Below are 23,855 nucleotides of genomic sequence, written 5' to 3' on the forward strand. Positions count from 1 at the left end.
AGCTAGTAAGGATCACATAATTCCTAACAAAGTTTTGACACAGATTCCCAATTCGGGCATTCAGAACATATAGCACGTTGCTGTAAGCAAGCAGATTCTCTTTCAAAGATGCAAGTTACTATGTAGGACAAGTTTGTATAGGTATTTCAAAGATGCCCAGAACTGAGCTAAACTTGGTATGTGTCCAACTCCTAGAAATAACTTCATGCCCCATCTCCCTTACTTCCAGCTAGTAAGGATCACATAATTCCTAACAAAGTTTTGACACAGATTCCCAATTCGGGCATTCAGAACATATAGCACGTTGCTGTAAGCAAGCACATTCTCATTCAAAGTTGCAAGTTACTATGTAGGAACAAGTTTGTATAGGTATTTCAAAGATGCCCAGAACTGAGCTAAACTTGGTATGTGTCCAACTCCTAGAAATAACTTCATGCCCCATCTCCCTTACTTCCAGCTAGTAAGGATCACATAATTCCTAACAAAGTTTTGACACAGATTCCCAATTCGGGCATTCAGAACATATAGCACGTTGCTGTAAGCAAGCACATTCTCATTCAAAGATGCAAGTTACTATGTAGGAACAAGTTTGTATAGGTATTTCAAAGATGCCCAGAACTGAGCTAAACTTGCTATGTGTCCAACTCCTAGAAATAACTTCATGCCCCATCTCCCTTACTTCCAGCTAGTAAGGATCACATAATTCCTAACAAAGTTTTGACACAGATTCCCAATTCGGGCATTCAGAACATATAGCACGTTGTGTAAGCAAGCAGATTCTCATTCAAAGATGCAAGTTACTATGTAGGAACAAGTTTGTATAGGTATTTCAAAGATGCCCAGAACTGAGCTAAACTTGCTATGTGTCCAACTCCTAGAAATAACTTCATGCCCCATCTCCCTTACTTCCAGCTAGTAAGGATCACATAATTCCTAACAAAGTTTTGACACAGATTCCCAATTCGGGCATTCAGAACATATAGCACGTTGCTGTAAGCAAGCAGATTCTCATTCAAAGATGCAAGTTACTATGTAGGAACAAGTTTGTATAGGTATTTCAAAGATGCCCAGAACTGAGCTAAACTTGGTATGTGTCCAACTCCTAGAAATAACTTCATGCCCCATCTCCCTTACTTCCAGCTAGTAAGGATCACATAATTCCTAACAAAGTTTTGACACAGATTCCCAATTCGGGCATTCAGAACATATAGCACGTTGCTGTAAGCAAGCAGATTCTCTTTCAAAGATGCAAGTTACTATGTAGGAACAAGTTTGTATAGGTATTTCAAAGATGCCCAGAACTGAGCTAAACTTGGTATGTGTCCAACTCCTAGAAATAACTTCATGCCCCATCTCCCTTACTTCCAGCTAGTAAGGATCACATAATTCCTAACAAAGTTTTGACACAGATTCCCAATTCGGGCATTCAGAACATATAGCACGTTGCTGTAAGCAAGCACATTCTCATTCAAAGTTGCAAGTTACTATGTAGGAACAAGTTTGTATAGGTATTTCAAAGATGCCCAGAACTGAGCTAAAGTTGTTATGTGTCCAACTCCTAGAAATAACTTCATGCCCCATCTCCCTTACTTCCAGCTAGTAAGGATCACATAATTCCTAACAAAGTTTTGACACAGATTCCCAATTCGGGCATTCAGAACATATAGCACGTTGCTGTAAGCAAGCAGATTCTCATTCAAAGATGCAAGTTACTATGTAGGAACAAGTTTGTATAGGTATTTCAAAGATGCCCAGAACTGAGCTAAACTTGGTATGTGTCCAACTCCTAGAAATAACTTCATGCCCCATCTCCCTTACTTCCAGCTAGTAAGGATCACATAATTCCTAACAAAGTTTTGACACAGATTCCCAATTCGGGCATTCAGAACATATAGCACGTTGCTGTAAGCAAGCACATTCTCATTCAAAGTTGCAAGTTACTATGTAGGAACAAGTTTGTATAGGTATTTCAAAGATGCCCAGAACTGAGCTAAACTTGGTATGTGCCCAACTCCTAGAAATAACTTCATGCCCCATCTCCCTTACTTCCAGCTAGTAAGGATCACATAATTCCTAACAAAGTTTTGACACAGATTGCCAATTAGGGCATTCAGAACATATAGCACGTTGCTGTAAGCAAGCACATTCTCATTCAAAGATGCAAGTTACTATGTAGGAACAAGTTTGTATAGGTATTTCAAAGATGCCCAGAACTGAGCTAAACTTGGTATGTGTCCAACTCCTAGAAATAACTTCATGCCCCATCTCCCTTACTTCCAGCTAGTAAGGATCACATAATTCCTAACAAAGTTTTGACACAGATTCCCAATTCGGGCATTCAGAACATATAGCACGTTGCTGTAAGCAAGCACATTCTCATTCAAAGTTGCAAGTTACTATGTAGGAACAAGTTTGTATAGGTATTTCAAAGATGCCCAGAACTGAGCTAAACTTGGTATGTGTCCAACTCCTAAAAATAACTTCATGCCCCATCTCCCTTACTTCCAGCTAGTAAGGATCACATAATTCCTAACAAAGTTTTGACACACATTCCCAATTCGGGCATTCAGAACATATAGCACGTTGCTGTAAGCAAGCAGATTCCCATTCAAAGATGCAAGTTACTATGTAGGAACAAGTTTGTATAGGTATTTCAAAGATGCCCAGAACTGAGCTAAACTTGCTATGTGTCCAACCCCTAGAAATAACTTCATGCCCCATCTCCCTTACTTCCAGCTAGTAAGGATCACATAATTCCTAATAAAGTTTTGACACAGATTCCCAATTCGGGCATTCAGACCATATAGCACGTTGCTGTAAGCAAGCACATTCTCATTCAAAGATGCAAGTTACTATGTATGAACAAGTTTGTATAGGTATTTCAAAGATGCCCAGAACTGAGCTAAACTTGCTATGTGTCCAACTCCTAGAAATAACTTCATGCTCCATCTCCCTTACTTCCAGCTAGTAAGGATCACATAATTCCTAACAAAGTTTTGACACAGATTCCCAATTCGGGCATTCAGAACATATAGCACGTTGCTGTAAGCAAGCACATTCTCATTCAAAGTTGCAAGTTACTATGTAGGAACAAGTTTGTATAGGTATTTCAAAGATGCCCAGAACTGAGCTAAACTTGGTATGTGTCCAAGTCCTAGAAATAACTTGATGCCCCATCTCCCTTACTTCCAGCTAGTAAGGATCACATAATTCCTAACAAAGTTTTGACACAGATTCCCAATTCGGGCATTCCGAACATATAGCACGTTGCTGTAAGCAAGCACATTCTCATTCAAAGTTGCAAGTTACTATGTAGGAACAAGTTTGTATAGGTATTTCAAAGATGCCCAGAACTGAGCTAAACTTGGTATGTGTCCAACTCCTAGAAATAACTTCATGCCCCATCTCCCTTACTTCAAGCTAGTAAGGATCACATAATTCCTAACAAAGTTTTGACACAGATTCCCTATTCGGGCATTCAGAACATATAGCACTTTGCTGCAAGCAAGCACATTCTCATTCAAAGTTGCAAGTACTATGTAGGAACAAGTTTGTATAGGTATTTCAAAGATGCCCAGAACTGAGCTAAACTTGCTATGTGTCCAACTCCTAGAAATAACTTCATGCCCCATCTCCCTTACTTCCAGCTAGTAAGGATCACATAATTCCTAACCAAGTTTTGACACAGATTCCCTATTCGGGCATTCAGAACATATAGCACGTTGCTGCAAGCAAGCACATTCTCATTCAAAGTTGCAAGTTACTATGTAGGAACAAGTTTGTATAGGTATTTCAAAGATGCCCAGAACTGAGCTAAACTTGGTATGTGTCCAACTCCTAGAAATAACTTCATGCCCCATCTCCCTTACTTCCAGCTAGTAAGGATCACATAATTCCTAACAAAGTTTTGACACAGATTCCCAATTCGTGCATTCAGAACATATAGCACGTTGCTGTAAGCAAGCACATTCTCATTCAAAGTTGCAAGTTACTATGTAGGAACAAGTTTGTATAGGTATTTCAAAGATGCCCAGAACTGAGCTAAACTTGGTATGTGTCCAACTCCTAGAAATAACTTCATGCCCCATCTCCCTTACTTCCAGCTAGTAAGGATCACATAATTCCTAACAAAGTTTTGACACAGATTCCCAATTCGGGCATTCAGAACATGTAGCACGTTGCTGTAAGCAAGCACATTCTCATTCAAAGTTGCAAGATACTATGTAGGAACAAGTTTGTATAGGTATTTCAAAGATGCCCAGAACTGAGCTAAACTTGGTATGTGTCCAACTCCTAGAAATAACTTCATGCCCCATCTCCCTTACTTCCAGCTAGTAAGGATCACATAATTCCTAACAAAGTTTTGACACAGATTCCCAATTCGGGCATTCAGAACATATAGCACGTTGCTGTAAGCAAGCAGATTCTCATTCAAAGATGCAAGTTACTATGTAGGAACAAGTTTGTATAGGTATTTCAAAGATGCCCAGAACTGAGCTAAACTTGCTATGTGTCCAACTCCTAGAAATAACTTCATGCCCCATCTCCCTTACTTCCAGCTAGTAAGGATCACATAATTCCTAACAAAGTTTTGACACAGATTCCCTATTCGGGCATTCAGAACATATAGCACGTTGCTGCAAGCAAGCACATTCTCATTCAAAGATGCAAGTTACTATGTAGGAACAAGTTTGTATAGGTATTTCAAAGATGCCCAGAACTGAGCTAAACTTGGTATGTGTCCAACTCCTAGAAATAACTTCATGCCCCATCTCCCTTACTTCCAGCTAGTAAGGATCACATAATTCCTAACAAAGTTTTGACACAGATTCCCAATTCGGGCATTCAGAACATGTCGCACGTTGCTGTAAGCAAGCACATTCTCATTCAAAGTTGTAAGATACTATGTAGGAACAAGTTTGTATAGGTATTTCAAAGATGCCCAGAACTGAGCTAAACTTGGTATGTGTCCAACTCCTAGAAATAACTTCATGCCCCATCTCCCTTACTTCCAGCTAGTAAGGATCACATAATTCCTAACAAAGTTTTGACACAGATTCCCAATTCGGGCATTCAGAACATATAGCACGTTGCTGTAAGCAAGCAGATTCTCATTCAAAGATGCAAGTTACTATGTAGGAACAAGTTTGTATAGGTATTTCAAAGATGCCCAGAACTGAGCTAAACTTGGTATGTGTCCAACTCCTAGAAATAACTTCATGCCCCATCTCCCTTACTTCCAGCTAGTAAGGATCACATAATTCCTAACAATGTTTTCACACAGATTCCCAATTCGGGCATTCAGAACATATAGCACGTTGCTGTAAGCAAGCACATTCTCATTCAAAGATGCAAGTTACTATGTATGAACAAGTTTGTATAGGTATTTCAAAGATGCCCAGAACTGAGCTAAACTTGCTATGTGTCCAACTCCTAGAAATAACTTCATGCTCCATCTCCCTTACTTCCAGCTAGTAAGGATCACATAATTCCTAACAAAGTTTTGACACAGATTCCCAATTCGGGCATTCAGAACATATAGCACGTTGCTGTAAGCAAGCACATTCTCATTCAAAGTTGCAATTTACTATGTAGGAACAAGTTTGTATAGGTATTTCAAAGATGCCCAGAACTGAGCTAAACTTGGTATGTGTCCAACTCCTAGAAATAACTTCATGCCCCATCTCCCTTACTTCCAGCTAGTAAGGATCACATAATTCCTAACAAAGTTTTGACACAGATTGCCAATTCGGGCATTCCAAACATATAGCACGTTGCTGTAAGCAAGCACATTCTCATTCAAAGATGCAAGTTACTATGTAGGAACAAGTTTGTATAGGTATTTCAAAGATGCCCAGAACTGAGCTAAACTTGGTATGTGTCCAACTCCTAGAAATAACTTCATGCCCCATCTCCCTTACTTCCAGCTAGTAAGGATCACATAATTCCTAACAAAGTTTTGACACAGATTCCCAATTCGGGCATTCAGAACATATAGCACGTTGCTGTAAGCAAGCAGATTCTCTTTCAAAGATGCAAGTTACTATGTAGGAACAAGTTTGTATAGGTATTTCAAAGATGCCCAGAACTGAGCTAAACTTGGTATGTGTCCAACTCCTAGAAATAACTTCATGCCCCATCTCCCTTACTTCCAGCTAGTAAGGATCACATAATTCCTAACAAAGTTTTGACACAGATTGCCAATTCGGGCATTCCAAACATATAGCACGTTGCTGTAAGCAAGCACATTCTCATTCAAAGATGCAAGTTACTATGTAGGAACAAGTTTGTATAGGTATTTCAAAGATGCCCAGAACTGAGCTAAACTTGGTATGTGTCCAACTCCTAGAAATAACTTCATGCCCCATCTCCCTTACTTCCAGCTAGTAAGGATCACATAATTCCTAACAAAGTTTTGACACAGATTCCCTATTCGGGCATTCAGAACATATAGCACGTTGCTGCAAGCAAGCACATTCTCATTCAAAGATGCAAGTTACTATGTAGGAACAAGTTTGTATAGGTATTTCAAAGATGCCCAGAACTGAGCTAAACTTGGTATGTGTCCAACTCCTAGAAATAACTTCATGCCCCATCTCCCTTACTTCCAGCTAGTAAGGATCACATAATTCCTAACAAAGTTTTGACACAGATTCCCAATTCGGGCATTCAGAACATGTCGCACGTTGCTGTAAGCAAGCACATTCTCATTCAAAGTTGTAAGATACTATGTAGGAACAAGTTTGTATAGGTATTTCAAAGATGCCCGGAACTGAGCTAAACTTGGTATGTGTCCAACTCCTAGAAATAACTTCATGCCCCATCTCCCTTACTTCCAGCTAGTAAGGATCACATAATTCCTAACAAAGTTTTGACACAGATTCCCAATTCGGGCATTCAGAACATATAGCACGTTGCTGTAAGCAAGCAGATTCTCATTCAAAGATGCAAGTTACTATGTAGGAACAAGTTTGTATAGGTATTTCAAAGATGCCCAGAACTGAGCTAAACTTGGTATGTGTCCAACTCCTAGAAATAACTTCATGCCCCATCTCCCTTACTTCCAGCTAGTAAGGATCACATAATTCCTAACAATGTTTTCACACAGATTCCCAATTCGGGCATTCAGAACATATAGCACGTTGGTGTAAGCAAGCACATTTTCATTCAAAGTTGCAAGTTACTATGTAGGAACAAGTTTGTATAGGTATTTCAAAGATGCCCAGAACTGAGCTAAACTTGGTATGTGTCCAACTCCTAGAAATAACTTCATGCCCCATCTCCCTTACTTCCAGCTAGTAAGGATCACATAATTCCTAACAAAGTTTTGACACAGATTCCCAATTCGGGCATTCAGAACATATAGCACGTTGCTGTAAGCAAGCACATTTTCATTCAAATTTGCAAGTTACTAGGTAGGAACAAGTTTGTATAGGTATTTCAAAGATGCCCAGAACTGAGCTAAACTTGGTATGTGTCCAACTCCTAGAAATAACTTCATGCCCCATCTCCCTTACTTCCAGCTAGTAAGGATCACATAATTCCTAACAAAGTTTTGACACAGATTCCCTATTCGGGCATTCAGAACATATAGCATGTTGCTGCAAGCAAGCACATTCTCATTTAAAGATGCAAGTTACTATGTAGGATCAAGTTTGTATAGGTATTTCAAAGATGCCCAGAACTGAGCTAAACTTGGTATGTGTCCAACTCCTAGAAATAACTTCATGCCCCATCTCCCTTACTTCCAGCTAGTAAGGATCACATAATTCCTAACAAAGTTTTGACACAGATTCCCAATTCGGGCATTCAGAACATATAGCACGTTGTGTAAGCAAGCAGATTCTCATTCAAAGATGCAAGTTACTATGTAGGAACAAGTTTGTATAGGTATTTCAAAGATGCCCAGAACTGAGCTAAACTTGGTATGTGTCCAACTCCTAGAAATAACTTCATGCCCCATCTCCCTTACTTCCAGCTAGTAAGGATCACATAATTCCTAACAAAGTTTTGACACAGATTCCCAATTCGGGCATTCAGAACATATAGCACGTTGCTGTAAGCAAGCAGATTCTCATTCAAAGATGCAAGTTACTATGTAGGAACAAGTTTGTATAGGTATTTCAAAGATGCCCAGAACTGAGCTAAACTTGGTATGTGTCCAACTCCTAGAAATAACTTCATGCCCCATCTCCCTTACTTCCAGCTAGTAAGGATCACATAATTCCTAACAAAGTTTTGACACAGATTCCCAATTCGGGCATTCAGAACATATAGCACGTTGCTGTAAGCAAGCACATTCTCATTCAAAGTTGCAAGTTACTATGTAGGAACAAGTTTGTATAGGTATTTCAAAGATGCCCAGAACTGAGCTAAAGTTGGTATGTGTCCAACTCCTAGAAATAACTTCATGCCCCATCTCCCTTACTTCCAGCTAGTAAGGATCACATAATTCCTAACAAAGTTTTGACACAGATTCCCAATTCGGGCATTCAGAACATATAGCACGTTGCTGTAAGCAAGCAGATTCTCATTCAAAGATGCAAGTTACTATGTAGGAACAAGTTTGTATAGGTATTTCAAAGATGCCCAGAACTGAGCTAAACTTGGTATGTGTCCAACTCCTAGAAATAACTTCATGCCCCATCTCCCTTACTTCCAGCTAGTAAGGATCACATAATTCCTAACAAAGTTTTGACACAGATTCCCAATTCGGGCATTCAGAACATATAGCACGTTGCTGTAAGCAAGCACATTCTCATTCAAAGTTGCAAGTTACTATGTAGGAACAAGTTTGTATAGGTATTTCAAAGATGCCCAGAACTGAGCTAAACTTGGTATGTGTCCAACTCCTAGAAATAACTTCATGCCCCATCTCCCTTACTTCCAGCTAGTAAGGATCACATAATTCCTAACAAAGTTTTGACACAGATTGCCAATTAGGGCATTCAGAACATATAGCACGTTGCTGTAAGCAAGCACATTCTCATTCAAAGATGCAAGTTACTATGTAGGAACAAGTTTGTATAGGTATTTCAAAGATGCCCAGAACTGAGCTAAACTTGGTATGTGTCCAACTCCTAGAAATAACTTCATGCCCCATCTCCCTTACTTCCAGCTAGTAAGGATCACATAATTCCTAACAAAGTTTTGACACAGATTCCCAATTCGGGCATTCAGAACATATAGCACGTTGCTGTAAGCAAGCACATTCTCATTCAAAGTTGCAAGTTACTATGTAGGAACAAGTTTGTATAGGTATTTCAAAGATGCCCAGAACTGAGCTAAACTTGGTATGTGTCCAACTCCTAGAAATAACTTCATGCCCCATCTCCCTTACTTCCAGCTAGTAAGGATCACATAATTCCTAACAAAGTTTTGACACAGATTCCCAATTCGGGCATTCAGAACATATAGCACGTTGCTGTAAGCAAGCAGATTCCCATTCAAAGATGCAAGTTACTATGTAGGAACAAGTTTGTATAGGTATTTCAAAGATGCCCAGAACTGAGCTAAACTTGCTATGTGTCCAACCCCTAGAAATAACTTCATGCCCCATCTCCCTTACTTCCAGCTAGTAAGGATCACATAATTCCTAATAAAGTTTTGACACAGATTCCCAATTCGGGCATTCAGAACATATAGCACGTTGCTGTAAGCAAGCACATTCTCATTCAAAGATGCAAGTTACTATGTATGAACAAGTTTGTATAGGTATTTCAAAGATGCCCAGAACTGAGCTAAACTTGCTATGTGTCCAACTCCTAGAAATAACTTCATGCTCCATCTCCCTTACTTCCAGCTAGTAAGGATCACATAATTCCTAACAAAGTTTTGACACAGATTCCCAATTCGGGCATTCAGAACATATAGCACGTTGCTGTAAGCAAGCACATTCTCATTCAAAGTTGCAAGTTACTATGTAGGAACAAGTTTGTATAGGTATTTCAAAGATGCCCAGAACTGAGCTAAACTTGGTATGTGTCCAACTCATAGAAATAACTTGATGCCCCATCTCCCTTACTTCCAGCTAGTAAGGATCACATAATTCCTAACAAAGTTTTGCCACAGAATCCCAATTCGGGCATTCAGAACATATAGCACGTTGCTGTAAGCAAGCACATTCTCATTCAAAGTTGCAAGTTACTATGTAGGAACAAGTTTGTATAGGTATTTCAAAGATGCCCAGAACTGAGCTAAACTTGGTATGTGTCCAACTCCTAGAAATAACTTCATGCCCCATCTCCCTTACTTCCAGCTAGTAAGGATCACATAATTCCTAACCAAGTTTTGACACAGATTCCCTATTCGGGCATTCAGAACATATAGCACGTTGCTGCAAGCAAGCACATTCTCATTCAAAGTTGCAAGTTACTATGTAGGAACAAGTTTGTATAGGTATTTCAAAGATGCCCAGAACTGAGCTAAACTTGGTATGTGTCCAACTCCTAGAAATAACTTCATGCCCCATCTCCCTTACTTCCAGCTAGTAAGGATCACATAATTCCTAACAAAGTTTTGACACAGATTCCCAATTCGTGCATTCAGAACATATAGCACGTTGCTGTAAGCAAGCACATTCTCATTCAAAGTTGCAAGTTACTATGTAGGAACAAGTTTGTATAGGTATTTCAAAGATGCCCAGAACTGAGCTAAACTTGGTATGTGTCCAACTCCTAGAAATAACTTCATGCCCCATCTCCCTTACTTCCAGCTAGTAAGGATCACATAATTCCTAACAAAGTTTTGACACAGATTCCCTATTCGGGCATTCAGAACATATAGCACGTTGTGTAAGCAAGCACATTCTCATTCAAAGATGCAAGTTACTATGTAGGAACAAGTTTGTATAGGTATTTCAAAGATGCCCAGAACTGAGCTAAACTTGCTATGTGTCCAACTCCTAGAAATAACTTCATGCCCCATCTCCCTTACTTCCAGCTAGTAAGGATCACATAATTCCTAACAAAGTTTTGACACAGATTCCCAATTCGGGCATTCAGAACATATAGCACGTTGCTGTAAGCAAGCAGATTCTCATTCAAAGATGCAAGTTACTATGTAGGAACAAGTTTGTATAGGTATTTCAAAGATGCCCAGAACTGAGCTAAACTTGGTATGTGTCCAACTCCTAGAAATAACTTCATGCCCCATCTCCCTTACTTCCAGCTAGTAAGGATCACATAATTCCTAACAAAGTTTTGACACAGATTCCCAATTCGGGCATTCAGAACATATAGCACGTTGCTGTAAGCAAGCAGATTCTCTTTCAAAGATGCAAGTTACTATGTAGGAACAAGTTTGTATAGGTATTTCAAAGATGCCCAGAACTGAGCTAAACTTGGTATGTGTCCAACTCCTAGAAATAACTTCATGCCCCATCTCCCTTACTTCCAGCTAGTAAGGATCACATAATTCCTAACAAAGTTTTGACACAGATTCCCAATTCGGGCATTCAGAACATATAGCACGTTGCTGTAAGCAAGCACATTCTCATTCAAAGTTGCAAGTTACTATGTAGGAACAAGTTTGTATAGGTATTTCAAAGATGCCCAGAACTGAGCTAAAGTTGGTATGTGTCCAACTCCTAGAAATAACTTCATGCCCCATCTCCCTTACTTCCAGCTAGTAAGGATCACATAATTCCTAACAAAGTTTTGACACAGATTCCCAATTCGGGCATTCAGAACATATAGCACGTTGCTGTAAGCAAGCAGATTCTCATTCAAAGATGCAAGTTACTATGTAGGAACAAGTTTGTATAGGTATTTCAAAGATGCCCAGAACTGAGCTAAACTTGGTATGTGTCCAACTCCTAGAAATAACTTCATGCCCCATCTCCCTTACTTCCAGCTAGTAAGGATCACATAATTCCTAACAAAGTTTTGACACAGATTCCCAATTCGGGCATTCAGAACATATAGCACGTTGCTGTAAGCAAGCACATTCTCATTCAAAGTTGCAAGTTACTATGTAGGAACAAGTTTGTATAGGTATTTCAAAGATGCCCAGAACTGAGCTAAACTTGCTATGTGTCCAACCCCTAGAAATAACTTCATGCCCCATCTCCCTTACTTCCAGCTAGTAAGGATCACATAATTCCTAACAAAGTTTTGACACAGATTCCCAATTCGGGCATTCAGAACATATAGCACGTTGCTGTAAGCAAGCAGATTCTCATTCAAAGATGCAAGTTACTATGTAGGAACAAGTTTGTATAGGTATTTCAAAGATGCCCAGAACTGAGCTAAACTTGGTATGTGTCCAACTCCTAGAAATAACTTCATGCCCCATCTCCCTTACTTCCAGCTAGTAAGGATCACATAATTCCTAACAAAGTTTTGACACAGATTCCCTATTCGGGCATTCAGAACATATAGCACGTTGCTGCAAGCAAGCACATTCTCATTCAAAGATGCAAGTTACTATGTAGGAACAAGTTTGTATAGGTATTTCAAAGATGCCCAGAACTGAGCTAAACTTGGTATGTGTCCAACTCCTAGAAATAACTTCATGCCCCATCTCCCTTACTTCCAGCTAGTAAGGATCACATAATTCCTAACAAAGTTTTGACACAGATTCCCAATTCGGGCATTCAGAACATGTCGCACGTTGCTGTAAGCAAGCACATTCTCATTCAAAGTTGTAAGATACTATGTAGGAACAAGTTTGTATAGGTATTTCAAAGATGCCCAGAACTGAGCTAAACTTGGTATGTGTCCAACTCCTAGAAATAACTTCATGCCCCATCTCCCTTACTTCCAGCTAGTAAGGATCACATAATTCCTAACAAAGTTTTGACACAGATTCCCAATTCGGGCATTCAGAACATATAGCACGTTGCTGTAAGCAAGCAGATTCTCATTCAAAGATGCAAGTTACTATGTAGGAACAAGTTTGTATAGGTATTTCAAAGATGCCCAGAACTGAGCTAAACTTGGTATGTGTCCAACTCCTAGAAATAACTTCATGCCCCATCTCCCTTACTTCCAGCTAGTAAGGATCACATAATTCCTAACAATGTTTTCACACAGATTCCCAATTCGGGCATTCAGAACATATAGCACGTTGGTGTAAGCAAGCACATTTTCATTCAAAGTTGCAAGTTACTATGTAGGAACAAGTTTCTATAGGTATTTCAAAGATGCCCAGAACTGAGCTAAACTTGGTATGTGTCCAACTCCTAGAAATAACTTCATGCCCCATCTCCCTTACTTCCAGCTAGTAAGGATCACATAATTCCTAACAAAGTTTTGACACAGATTCCCTATTCGGGCATTCAGAACATATAGCATGTTGCTGCAAGCACGCACATTCTCATTTAAAGATGCAAGTTACTATGTAGGATCAAGTTTGTATAGGTATTTCAAAGATGCCCAGAACTGAGCTAAACTTGGTATGTGTCCAACTCCTAGAAATAACTTCATGCCCCATCTCCCTTACTTCCAGCTAGTAAGGATCACATAATTCCTAACAAAGTTTTGACACAGATTCCCAATTCGGGCATTCAGAACATATAGCACGTTGTGTAAGCAAGCAGATTCTCATTCAAAGATGAAAGTTACTATGTAGGAACAAGTTTGTATAGGTATTTCAAAGATGCCCAGAACTGAGCTAAAGTTGGTATGTGTCCAACTCCTAGAAATAACTTCATGCCCCATCTCACTTACTTCCAGCTAGTAAGGATCACATAATTCCTAACAAAGTTTTGACACAGATTCCCAATTCGGGCATTCAGAACATATAGCACGTTGCTGTAAGCAAGCAGATTCTCTTTCAAAGATGCAAGTTACTATGTAGGACAAGTTTGTATAGGTATTTCAAAGATGCCCAGAACTGAGCTAAACTTGGTATGTGTCCAACTCCTAGAAATAACTTCATGCCCCATCTCCCTTACTTCCAGCTAGTAAGGATCACATAATTCCTAACAAAGTTTTGACACAGATTCCCAATTCGGGCATTCAGAACATATAGCACGTTGCTGTAAGCAAGCACATTCTCATTCAAAGTTGCAAGTTACTATGTAGGAACAAGTTTGTATAGGTATTTCAAAGATGCCCAGAACTGAGCTAAACTTGGTATGTGTCCAACTCCTAGAAATAACTTCATGCCCCATCTCCCTTACTTCCAGCTAGTAAGGATCACATAATTCCTAACAAAGTTTTGACACAGATTCCCAATTCGGGCATTCAGAACATATAGCACGTTGCTGTAAGCAAGCACATTCTCATTCAAAGATGCAAGTTACTATGTAGGAACAAGTTTGTATAGGTATTTCAAAGATGCCCAGAACTGAGCTAAACTTGCTATGTGTCCAACTCCTAGAAATAACTTCATGCCCCATCTCCCTTACTTCCAGCTAGTAAGGATCACATAATTCCTAACAAAGTTTTGACACAGATTCCCAATTCGGGCATTCAGAACATATAGCACGTTGTGTAAGCAAGCAGATTCTCATTCAAAGATGCAAGTTACTATGTAGGAACAAGTTTGTATAGGTATTTCAAAGATGCCCAGAACTGAGCTAAACTTGCTATGTGTCCAACTCCTAGAAATAACTTCATGCCCCATCTCCCTTACTTCCAGCTAGTAAGGATCACATAATTCCTAACAAAGTTTTGACACAGATTCCCAATTCGGGCATTCAGAACATATAGCACGTTGCTGTAAGCAAGCAGATTCTCATTCAAAGATGCAAGTTACTATGTAGGAACAAGTTTGTATAGGTATTTCAAAGATGCCCAGAACTGAGCTAAACTTGGTATGTGTCCAACTCCTAGAAATAACTTCATGCCCCATCTCCCTTACTTCCAGCTAGTAAGGATCACATAATTCCTAACAAAGTTTTGACACAGATTCCCAATTCGGGCATTCAGAACATATAGCACGTTGCTGTAAGCAAGCAGATTCTCTTTCAAAGATGCAAGTTACTATGTAGGAACAAGTTTGTATAGGTATTTCAAAGATGCCCAGAACTGAGCTAAACTTGGTATGTGTCCAACTCCTAGAAATAACTTCATGCCCCATCTCCCTTACTTCCAGCTAGTAAGGATCACATAATTCCTAACAAAGTTTTGACACAGATTCCCAATTCGGGCATTCAGAACATATAGCACGTTGCTGTAAGCAAGCACATTCTCATTCAAAGTTGCAAGTTACTATGTAGGAACAAGTTTGTATAGGTATTTCAAAGATGCCCAGAACTGAGCTAAAGTTGTTATGTGTCCAACTCCTAGAAATAACTTCATGCCCCATCTCCCTTACTTCCAGCTAGTAAGGATCACATAATTCCTAACAAAGTTTTGACACAGATTCCCAATTCGGGCATTCAGAACATATAGCACGTTGCTGTAAGCAAGCAGATTCTCATTCAAAGATGCAAGTTACTATGTAGGAACAAGTTTGTATAGGTATTTCAAAGATGCCCAGAACTGAGCTAAACTTGGTATGTGTCCAACTCCTAGAAATAACTTCATGCCCCATCTCCCTTACTTCCAGCTAGTAAGGATCACATAATTCCTAACAAAGTTTTGACACAGATTCCCAATTCGGGCATTCAGAACATATAGCACGTTGCTGTAAGCAAGCACATTCTCATTCAAAGTTGCAAGTTACTATGTAGGAACAAGTTTGTATAGGTATTTCAAAGATGCCCAGAACTGAGCTAAACTTGGTATGTGTCCAACTCCTAGAAATAACTTCATGCCCCATCTCCCTTACTTCCAGCTAGTAAGGATCACATAATTCCTAACAAAGTTTTGACACAGATTGCCAATTAGGGCATTCAGAACATATAGCACGTTGCTGTAAGCAAGCACATTCTCATTCAAAGATGCAAGTTACTATGTAGGAACAAGTTTGTATAGGTATTTCAAAGATGCCCAGAACTGAGCTAAACTTGGTATGTGTCCAACTCCTAGAAATAACTTCATGCCCCATCTCCCTTACTTCCAGCTAGTAAGGATCACATAATTCCTAACAAAGTTTTGACACAGATTCCCAATTCGGGCATTCAGAACATATAGCACGTTGCTGTAAGCAAGCACATTCTCATTCAAAGTTGCAAGTTACTATGTAGGAACAAGTTTGTATAGGTATTTCAAAGATGCCCAGAACTGAGCTAAACTTGGTATGTGTCCAACTCCTAAAAATAACTTCATGCCCCATCTCCCTTACTTCCAGCTAGTAAGGATCACATAATTCCTAACAAAGTTTTGACACACATTCCCAATTCGGGCATTCAGAACATATAGCACGTTGCTGTAAGCAAGCAGATTCCCATTCAAAGATGCAAGTTACTATGTAGGAACAAGTTTGTATAGGTATTTCAAAGATGCCCAGAACTGAGCTAAACTTGCTATGTGTCCAACCCCTAGAAATAACTTCATGCCCCATCTCCCTTACTTCCAGCTAGTAAGGATCACATAATTCCTAATAAAGTTTTGACACAGATTCCCAATTCGGGCATTCAGACCATATAGCACGTTGCTGTAAGCAAGCACATTCTCATTCAAAGATGCAAGTTACTATGTATGAACAAGTTTGTATAGGTATTTCAAAGATGCCCAGAACTGAGCTAAACTTGCTATGTGTCCAACTCCTAGAAATAACTTCATGCTCCATCTCCCTTACTTCCAGCTAGTAAGGATCACATAATTCCTAACAAAGTTTTGACACAGATTCCCAATTCGGGCATTCAGAACATATAGCACGTTGCTGTAAGCAAGCACATTCTCATTCAAAGTTGCAAGTTACTATGTAGGAACAAGTTTGTATAGGTATTTCAAAGATGCCCAGAACTGAGCTAAACTTGGTATGTGTCCAACTCCTAGAAATAACTTGATGCCCCATCTCCCTTACTTCCAGCTAGTAAGGATCACATAATTCCTAACAAAGTTTTGACACAGATTCCCAATTCGGGCATTCAGAACATATAGCACGTTGCTGTAAGCAAGCACATTCTCATTCAAAGTTGCAAGTTACTATGTAGGAACAAGTTTGTATAGGTATTTCAAAGATGCCCAGAACTGAGCTAAACTTGGTATGTGTCCAACTCCTAGAAATAACTTCATGCCCCATCTCCCTTACTTCAAGCTAGTAAGGATCACATAATTCCTAACAAAGTTTTGACACAGATTCCCTATTCGGGCATTCAGAACATATAGCACTTTGCTGCAAGCAAGCACATTCTCATTCAAAGTTGCAAGTACTATGTAGGAACAAGTTTGTATAGGTATTTCAAAGATGCCCAGAACTGAGCTAAACTTGCTATGTGTCCAACTCCTAGAAATAACTTCATGCCCCATCTCCCTTACTTCCAGCTAGTAAGGATCACATAATTCCTAACCAAGTTTTGACACAGATTCCCTATTCGGGCATTCAGAACATATAGCACGTTGCTGCAAGCAAGCACATTCTCATTCAAAGTTGCAAGTTACTATGTAGGAACAAGTTTGTATAGGTATTTCAAAGATGCCCAGAACTGAGCTAAACTTGGTATGTGTCCAACTCCTAGAAATAACTTCATGCCCCATCTCCCTTACTTCCAGCTAGTAAGGATCACATAATTCCTAACAAAGTTTTGACACAGATTCCCAATTCGTGCATTCAGAACATATAGCACGTTGCTGTAAGCAAGCACATTCTCATTCAAAGTTGCAAGTTACTATGTAGGAACAAGTTTGTATAGGTATTTCAAAGATGCCCAGAACTGAGCTAAACTTGGTATGTGTCCAACTCCTAGAAATAACTTCATGCCCCATCTCCCTTACTTCCAGCTAGTAAGGATCACATAATTCCTAACAAAGTTTTGACACAGATTCCCAATTCGGGCATTCAGAACATGTAGCACGTTGCTGTAAGCAAGCACATTCTCATTCAAAGTTGCAAGATACTATGTAGGAACAAGTTTGTATAGGTATTTCAAAGATGCCCAGAACTGAGCTAAACTTGGTATGTGTCCAACTCCTAGAAATAACTTCATGCCCCATCTCCCTTACTTCCAGCTAGTAAGGATCACATAATTCCTAACAAAGTTTTGACACAGATTCCCAATTCGGGCATTCAGAACATATAGCACGTTGCTGTAAGCAAGCAGATTCTCATTCAAAGATGCAAGTTACTATGTAGGAACAAGTTTGTATAGGTATTTCAAAGATGCCCAGAACTGAGCTAAACTTGCTATGTGTCCAACTCCTAGAAATAACTTCATGCCCCATCTCCCTTACTTCCAGCTAGTAAGGATCACATAATTCCTAACAAAGTTTTGACACAGATTCCCTATTCGGGCATTCAGAACATATAGCACGTTGCTGCAAGCAAGCACATTCTCATTCAAAGATGCAAGTTACTATGTAGGAACAAGTTTGTATAGGTATTTCAAAGATGCCCAGAACTGAGCTAAACTTGGTATGTGTCCAACTCCTAGAAATAACTTCATGCCCCATCTCCCTTACTTCCAGCTAGTAAGGATCACATAATTCCTAACAAAGTTTTGACACAGATTCCCAATTCGGGCATTCAGAACATGTCGCACGTTGCTGTAAGCAAGCACATTCTCATTCAAAGTTGTAAGATACTATGTAGGAACAAGTTTGTATAGGTATTTCAAAGATGCCCAGAACTGAGCTAAACTTGGTATGTGTCCAACTCCTAGAAATAACTTCATGCCCCATCTCCCTTACTTCCAGCTAGTAAGGATCACATAATTCCTAACAAAGTTTTGACACAGATTCCCAATTCGGGCATTCAGAACATATAGCACGTTGCTGTAAGCAAGCAGATTCTCATTCAAAGATGCAAGTTACTATGTAGGAACAAGTTTGTATAGGTATTTCAAAGATGCCCAGAACTGAGCTAAACTTGGTATGTGTCCAACTCCTAGAAATAACTTCATGCCCCATCTCCCTTACTTCCAGCTAGTAAGGATCACATAATTCCTAACAATGTTTTCACACAGATTCCCAATTCGGGCATTCAGAACATATAGCACGTTGGTGTAAGCAAGCACATTTTCATTCAAAGTTGCAAGTTACTATGTAGGAACAAGTTTGTATAGGTATTTCAAAGATGCCCAGAACTGAGCTAAACTTGGTATGTGTCCAACTCCTAGAAATAACTTCATGCCCCATCTCCCTTACTTCCAGCTAGTAAGGATCACATAATTCCTAACAATGTTTTCACACAGATTCCCAATTCGGGCATTCAGAACATATAGCACGTTGGTGTAAGCAAGCACATTTTCATTCAAAGTTGCAAGTTACTATGTAGGAACAAGTTTCTATAGGTATTTCAAAGATGCCCAGAACTGAGCTAAACTTGGTATGTGTCCAACTCCTAGAAATAACTTCATGCCCCATCTCCCTTACTTCCAGCTAGTAAGGATCACATAATTCCTAACAAAGTTTTGACACAGATTCCCTATTCGGGCATTCAGAACATATAGCATGTTGCTGCAAGCAAGCACATTCTCATTTAAAGATGCAAGTTACTATGTAGGATCAAGTTTGTATAGGTATTTCAAAGATGCCCAGAACTGAGCTAAACTTGGTATGTGTCCAACTCCTAGAAATAACTTCATGCCCCATCTCCCTTACTTCCAGCTAGTAAGGATCACATAATTCCTAACAAAGTTTTCACACAGATTCCCAATTCGGGCATTCAGAACATATAGCACGTTGTGTAAGCAAGCAGATTCTCATTCAAAGATGAAAGTTACTATTTAGGAACAAGTTTGTATAGGTATTTCAAAGATGCCCAGAACTGAGCTAAAGTTGGTATGTGTCCAACTCCTAGAAATAACTTCATGCCCCATCTCACTTACTTCCAGCTAGTAAGGATCACATAATTCCTAACAAAGTTTTGACACAGATTCCCAATTCGGGCATTCAGAACATATAGCACGTTGCTGTAAGCAAGCAGATTCTCTTTCAAAGATGCAAGTTACTATGTAGGACAAGTTTGTATAGGTATTTCAAAGATGCCCAGAACTGAGCTAAACTTGGTATGTGTCCAACTCCTAGAAATAACTTCATGCCCCATCTCCCTTACTTTCAGCTAGTAAGGATCACATAATTCCTAACAAAGTTTTGACACAGATTCCCAATTCGGGCATTCAGAACATATAGCACGTTGCTGTAAGCAAGCACATTCTCATTCAAAGTTGCAAGTTACTATGTAGGAACAAGTTTGTATAGGTATTTCAAAGATGCCCAGAACTGAGCTAAACTTGGTATGTGTCCAACTCCTAGAAATAACTTCATGCCCCATCTCCCTTACTTCCAGCTAGTAAGGATCACATAATTCCTAACAAAGTTTTGACACAGATTCCCAATTCGGGCATTCAGAACATATAGCACGTTGCTGTAAGCAAGCACATTCTCATTCAAAGATGCAAGTTACTATGTAGGAACAAGTTTGTATAGGTATTTCAAAGATGCCCAGAACTGAGCTAAACTTGCTATGTGTCCAACTCCTAGAAATAACTTCATGCCCCATCTCCCTTACTTCCAGCTAGTAAGGATCACATAATTCCTAACAAAGTTTTGACACAGATTCCCAATTCGGGCATTCAGAACATATAGCACGTTGTGTAAGCAAGCAGATTCTCATTCAAAGATGCAAGTTACTATGTAGGAACAAGTTTGTATAGGTATTTCAAAGATGCCCAGAACTGAGCTAAACTTGCTATGTGTCCAACTCCTAGAAATAACTTCATGCCCTTATCTCCCTTACTTCCAGCTAGTAAGGATCACATAATTCCTAACAAAGTTTTGACACAGATTCCCAATTCGGGCATTCAGAACATATAGCACGTTGCTGTAAGCAAGCAGATTCTCATTCAAAGATGCAAGTTACTATGTAGGAACAAGTTTGTATAGGTATTTCAAAGATGCCCAGAACTGAGCTAAACTTGGTATGTGTCCAACTCCTAGAAATAACTTCATGCCCCATCTCCCTTACTTCCAGCTAGTAAGGATCACATAATTCCTAACAAAGTTTTGACACAGATTCCCAATTCGGGCATTCAGAACATATAGCACGTTGCTGTAAGCAAGCAGATTCTCTTTCAAAGATGCAAGTTACTATGTAGGAACAAGTTTGTATAGGTATTTCAAAGATGCCCAGAACTGAGCTAAACTTGGTATGTGTCCAACTCCTAGAAATAACTTCATGCCCCATCTCCCTTACTTCCAGCTAGTAAGGATCACATAATTCCTAACAAAGTTTTGACACAGATTCCCAATTCGGGCATTCAGAACATATAGCACGTTGCTGTAAGCAAGCACATTCTCATTAAAAGTTGCAAGTTACTATGTAGGAACAAGTTTGTATAGGTATTTCAAAGATGCCCAGAACTGAGCTAAAGTTGTTATGTGTCCAACTCCTAGAAATAACTTCATGCCCCATCTCCCTTACTTCCAGCTAGTAAGGATCACATAATTCCTAACAAAGTTTTGACACAGATTCCCAATTCGGGCATTCAGAACATATAGCACGTTGCTGTAAGCAAGCAGATTCTCATTCAAAGATGCAAGTTACTATGTAGGAACAAGTTTGTATAGGTATTTCAAAGATGCCCAGAACTGAGCTAAACTTGCTATGTGTCCAACTCCTAGAAATAACTTCATGCCCCATCTCCCTTACTTCCAGCTAGTAAGGATCACATAATTCCTAACAAAGTTTTGACACAGATTCCCAATTCGGGCATTCAGAACATATAGCACGTTGCTGTAAGCAAGCACATTCTCATTCAAAGTTGCAAGTTACTATGTAGGAACAAGTTTGTATAGGTATTTCAAAGATGCCCAGAACTGAGCTAAACTTGGTATGTGTCCAACTCCTAGAAATAACTTCATGCCCCATCTCCCTTACTTCCAGCTAGTAAGGATCACATAATTCCTAACAAAGTTTTGACACAGATTGCCAATTAGGGCATTCAGAACATATAGCACGTTGCTGTAAGCAAGCACATTCTCATTCAAAGATGCAAGTTACTATGTAGGAACAAGTTTGTATAGGTATTTCAAAGATGCCCAGAACTGAGCTAAACTTGGTATGTGTCCAACTCCTAGAAATAACTTCATGCCCCATCTCCCTTACTTCCAGCTAGTAAGGATCACATAATTCCTAACAAAGTTTTGACACAGATTCCCAATTCGGGCATTCAGAACATATAGCACGTTGCTGTAAGCAAGCACATTCTCATTCAAAGTTGCAAGTTACTATGTAGGAACAAGTTTGTATAGGTATTTCAAAGATGCCCAGAACTGAGCTAAACTTGGTATGTGTCCAACTCCTAAAAATAACTTCATGCCCCATCTCCCTTACTTCCAGCTAGTAAGGATCACATAATTCCTAACAAAGTTTTGACACAGATTCCCAATTCGGGCATTCAGAACATATAGCACGTTGCTGTAAGCAAGCAGATTCCCATTCAAAGATGCAAGTTACTATGTAGGAACAAGTTTGTATAGGTATTTCAAAGATGCCCAGAACTGAGCTAAACTTGCTATGTGTCCAACCCCTAGAAATAACTTCATGCCCCATCTCCCTTACTTCCAGCTAGTAAGGATCACATAATTCCTAATAAAGTTTTGACACAGATTCCCAATTCGGGCATTCAGACCATATAGCACGTTGCTGTAAGCAAGCACATTCTCATTCAAAGATGCAGGTTACTATGTATGAACAAGTTTGTATAGGTATTTCAAAGATGCCCAGAACTGAGCTAAACTTGCTATGTGTCCAACTCCTAGAAATAACTTCATGCTCCATCTCCCTTACTTCCAGCTAGTAAGGATCACATAATTCCTAACAAAGTTTTGACACAGATTCCCAATTCGGGCATTCAGAACATATAGCACGTTGCTGCAAGCAAGCACATTCTCATTCAAAGATGCAAGTTACTATGTAGGAACAAGTTTGTATAGGTATTTCAAAGATGCCCAGAACTGAGCTAAACTTGGTATGTGTCCAACTCCTAGAAATAACTTCATGCCCCATCTCCCTTACTTCCAGCTAGTAAGGATCACATAATTCCTAACAAAGTTTTGACACAGATTCCCTATTCGGGCATTCAGAACATATAGCACGTTGCTGTAAGCAAGCACATTCTCATTCAAAGTTGCAAGTTACTAGGTAGGAACAAGTTTGTATAGGTATTTCAAAGATGCCCAGAACTGAGCTAAACTTGGTATGTGTCCAACTCCTAGAAATAACTTCATGCCCCATCTCCCTTACTTCCAGCTAGTAAGGATCACATAATTCCTAACAAAGTTTTGACACAGATTCCCTATTCGGGCATTCAGAACATATAGCACGTTGCTGCAAGCAAGCACATTCTCATTCAAAGATGCAAGTTACTAGGTAGGAACAAGTTTGTATAGGTATTTCAAAGATGCCCAGATCTGAGCTAAACTTGGTATGTGTCCAACTCCTAGAAATAACTTCATGCCCCATCTCCCTTACTTCCAGCTAGTAAGGATCACATAATTCCTAACCAAGTTTTGACACAGATTCCCTATTCGGGCATTCAGAACATATAGCACGTTGCTGCAAGCAAGCACATTCTCATTCAAAGTTGCAAGTTACTATGTAGGAACAAGTTTGTATAGGTATTTCAAAGATGCCCAGAACTGAGCTAAACTTGGTATGTGTCCAACTCCTAGAAATAACTTCATGCCCCATCTCCCTTACTTCCAGCTAGTAAGGATCACATAATTCCTAACAAAGTTTTGACACAGATTGCCAATTCGGGCATTCAGAACATATAGCACGTTGCTGTAAGCAAGCACATTCTCATTCAAAGATGCAAGTTCCTATGTAGGAACAAGTTTGTATAGGTATTTCAAAGA

This window comes from Diceros bicornis, chromosome 14 (genome assembly GCF_020826845.1).
Source record: "Diceros bicornis minor isolate mBicDic1 chromosome 14, mDicBic1.mat.cur, whole genome shotgun sequence".
In the NCBI taxonomy this organism is placed as follows: Eukaryota; Metazoa; Chordata; class Mammalia; order Perissodactyla; family Rhinocerotidae; genus Diceros; species Diceros bicornis.